Genomic DNA, 3,883 nt, shown 5'->3' with positions numbered 1-3,883 from the left:
TCTCTCTCTCTCACTCTCTCTCTCGGCCAATTGCCTGCCTCAGGAGAGGAACAGAGGTGTGAGGTCCGAAGGCCTCCAGGGTGGACCGTGGGCAGATGCCTAGCCTCTGACTCATTGTGGTTCTGGTTCTCATATGGAATTCTAGACTTTTTAAAGAACTCTGTACTGTGATCACAAACTAAAATGCCACATAGGATTCTGGTATTCTAGCATCCAATATGGATTTCTAGGATGCTGTGATTAGCCAGCCAAATGTAAAACATTCGAGTCAGCCCCCAGCCTAGAGACAATCTGTGAAGTCCAAAGTTGGTGGTGCTGGGGGAGGGGGCAGGGGACCTGTGTCCATCAGCTCATACCAGAGGCCTTGGTGTGACACGGTCCTCAGCCCAGACCTAAAGCCCTGCCAACCTGCCACCATGGTCACACCTGCAGTGGAGAACAGATCCCAGTGTCCCATGAACAGATGTGTACCTAGCTCCATGCCGGTCCTTTGTGTTTACCTTTTGCTTTGTTAATTATGTGTCAGCCTCCCAGAGGGCTCCCAAACTAATAGGAAGTGTTTCTGTAACCAGCCTGCCACCCACTGATTCAGAAATGGAAATCGCAGTCTACAGCCCACGGCTTCTGCCAGCTAGCCCAGGAAGTCCTTGAATCAGTATTCCAATTAGAGTCGAGCCTCTCTCGACTGTGTTATTTACCAATGAAATAACTGAGACATAAATCTGGGAGCAGAGCCACGAATCTGCCTTTGAGATGCTGGCTGATCTCAAGGCTGTCAATTATCTGGGGAGGGAAGTAAACATTCCCGGCCACCACCACCCCGATTAAGCGTGCAGCGGGCAAAGTGTCACTTCCACTTCTGCTTCAGCACAAGCCCTGCTCTGGCCACCTGCCCGCAGGAGAGGCAGCCCCGTGCTTACAAAGCCTGCTTGTCGATCCTTGGTGTCTTTTCCAAGGGAGTGCTATATCTTTAGAAGTGGCCCTCTGTAGGAAGGAGTCGAAGATGAGACCCCTTTCAGAATCTAGGATAACAAGAGTGTCGCAATATGGGAGAACTGAGTTAGGATTCATCATCAGAGAGTAATTCAGCATCATTAAAATACAAACTGTGCCTTTTAAAAAGAAAAAATGCAAATGTACAGCCAATCCCTAAACTTGAATCATTTCCTAGTGCCTTGCTAGACATAAAGGGGCGGGGTTGGGGGGAGGGGAAACATTTTTGGTGGTGTGTGCAGTTCCTGTTGGATGAGTGTGTGTTTCTTAATGTCTAATTTCAAGCAGGAGGCGTTGGGCCTAGAGCAGGATCTGAGACAGCAATGCCTCCCAAGGGCCAGAGGCCAGAAGTTATTCCATTTTATGCAAATAACACCCCAAATTTAAAGGGTAACTGCATGGCTCATTTAATCTGTGGCCAAGAAGGGCCTCAGCAGCCCCTGGGAGAGGGCCCTGTTTGGAAGCCACACCTGCAGCCCCCAATCCCACGCCCAGGTGGAGGGCGGAGCAGTGGCTAGGTTTCCAAATGGTCCCACTCCAAGTGGGTGACAGGACGCATGTGGGAAGCAGGAGCCGCAGCAAGCAGTCCTCAGTCGTCCTCTTTTCCATCCTTTGGTTCTCCTTTTGAGTCTGGTTTTGCACCCTCAACAAGGGATGGGCAGGTCCTCTGAGCACTCTGGCATTTGTAATTGCTGAGCCCACATCTGTAGGTGCCGAGACTTGACATAGCCTGTAATCAAGGAAGGAAGGAGAGAAGTCCATTTGTTAACTGGCCAACTGATCGCACATACTAGCCACCCATTGTTTTGTCTTCATTTTGGAAAACCACCTGGCTCAAGGATCCAGGTCCCTGCTCCACCCCGGCTGATGCTCCGTCAAACAGCCAGGAGCCTGCGGAGGTGCTGTCAGCCAGGTAATGTGTGAGAACGTGGGCCCTTTTTCCTTTAGAGCCTTTCTTCTGAGCATGGGGTCGCAAAACAGGGTGTGGCTAGAAAGTATCATGCCTGTGTGGCCCACCAGCAGCCTTTCCAAAGGGGGACTCCAGAAACATTTTGGAATGCAAAGAGCATCTTCACTGTCAGTACAAGGCCTTGGAGGAGACGGCTAAGTGTGCAGGCACACGTGGGAAAAGCCATTCCACCTTGTGCTTCCAGTTGGAGCTTTCAACTTTTAAAACAGTCCAGGAGCTATCAGTTCCCTATTTTTGGAAGAAATAGCTCAGAGGCAGAAGGGAGTACATCCACAAAAGGGATCTGATGGGAGATACGACCTTAGGACCTGGGGAGAAAGAGCAGTTCTTGTCGAAGATGTAGTTCTTGTTGGATTCCCAAAGTCCACATTATATTCGCCACCTGCTGAATTTCTTTTTCTCCTTAAGAAATAGGTGATGTCCTTGAAGATGGCGCCATATTTCTTTCTGTGCGTCTCTACTTTTCGTCTCTGAAGTTTCAAAAGAGTGGCGAAGCACTTTACAGTCGTAACTGAGAAATCTGGACTCCTTGCTTCAGGGATCCCTTGTTTGCACAGATTGGGTGATCCTTTGTAATTCTTAGAAGGCAGTGCATTTTTAATTAAGTTTTCTGAAGATTTTTAAGTGTGGGAGAAGGGCAAGGTGTGAGTTCTGTCCTGGAATTCTTTTCTGCTTTCAACTGATGCATTTTTGTGAAAATCCAAGTAATATGTTTGTTCAAACTTGATCTTGAGCCAAGGCCCACTGTCACCTTTGGGGTGGGAGTTGGACCTACATTCCAAGCGACAAGGTCCTCTTAACATCCACTCCCAAAATGGCTTTGATTCAGCCATGCCAGCCAACAAGGTCAGGGTCCTGCTCTGTTACAGGCCTGAAGGTGGATCCCAACGGGATTACAAGCAAGGAATACTTGAGAAGTCAGACCTGGGATTCCATAGAGAAAGCTCGAGACCGCCAACCTCTCATCTCCTGCCTGGAAAAGTGAGCCTTTGTGAAGACCTGACTTACCATGTACAACTGTGATTGTGACTGTTGTTGAGTAAACCTCCAGACTTTTCTCAAATGTGGTCTCTGGCTAATTCCTTGTCCTGCGCCATTCTCCAGTCCATCGTTCCCTGTGTATTCGTCGAGCACCCGCTCAGTGCCCAGGGCCTCTGCTAGGTCCAGAATAAATTCCCAACAGCCATCGTTCTAGAGAGGAAGGCAGACCTCAAACAACTCACCACGATGATGTCAGGTGTGAATAGGGCTATGAAGGATATAAACAAGGTATTTTAGAGACTGGGGTAGGGATCAACGTGAGGTAGGATAGTCAGGGAATGCCTCTGTGAGAGCTGGATGATATGAGGAGGGTGTACGAGCCAAGAGGCAGTTTGGTGGAGGAGCATTCCGGGCAAAGGGAACAGGCAGTGCAAAGGCCCTGAGGGAGGAAGGAGTTCCGGTGTTGGAGGCACAGAAGGAGTTCACAGACTTAGGCGAGGTAGCCCACAAAGGGTCTTACACCCAAAGACCACACCCATGAGTGGAGGATATCAGTGAAAATATGAGACAAGCTTAGCTCATGTCTTCTGTTCACCCATGAGCCACAAGTCCCTGCTTACCAAAGCGTTGTGATGCTTCTGAGTATTCGATTATGTAACACCATGTAGTGGAAAGAACACTGGTTGGCCCAGCTCTGCAACAGACTCGGTGAGATCTTGGGCAAATCCTGCCCGGTAACTAGGTCCCAGTTTTACACAGTGAAGTGAGTTTTTTGATGATGCTTCCAGCGCCACCTGTGCTCCTGTGGCTGAGTCTTGGGGTGGGGCTGCAGGCGGCCATGAACAGAAGCTATCCTGGTGCTGTCGTTCAGGGCCCACTAGAGGGCGCTGTGGACCGCGGCTTGGAGAAGGCTGATTAACAGAAAGGGGGCTCTGATCG

The 3,883-nt window shown here is 49.7% G+C and overlaps 1 long non-coding RNA gene across 1 annotated transcript; it reads left to right on the top strand.

Annotated features, from left to right (window-relative positions):
• Positions 1-6: 6 nt before the first annotated feature.
• On the top strand, positions 7-3,026 carry LOC112409839 (uncharacterized). The gene is made up of 2 exons (XR_003005238.1): positions 7-1,906; positions 2,372-3,026. It is a non-coding gene; the product is annotated as an uncharacterized LOC112409839 (long non-coding RNA).
• The last annotated feature ends 857 nt before the right edge of the window (positions 3,027-3,883 follow it).

This window comes from Neophocaena asiaeorientalis, unplaced genomic scaffold, assembly GCF_003031525.2.
Source record: "Neophocaena asiaeorientalis asiaeorientalis breed wild unplaced genomic scaffold, Neophocaena_asiaeorientalis_V1.1 scaffold336, whole genome shotgun sequence".
Classification (NCBI taxonomy): Eukaryota; Metazoa; Chordata; class Mammalia; order Artiodactyla; family Phocoenidae; genus Neophocaena; species Neophocaena asiaeorientalis.
The sequence above is the reverse complement of the archived record's forward strand: the minus strand, read 5'-3'. Positions and strand labels throughout refer to the sequence as shown.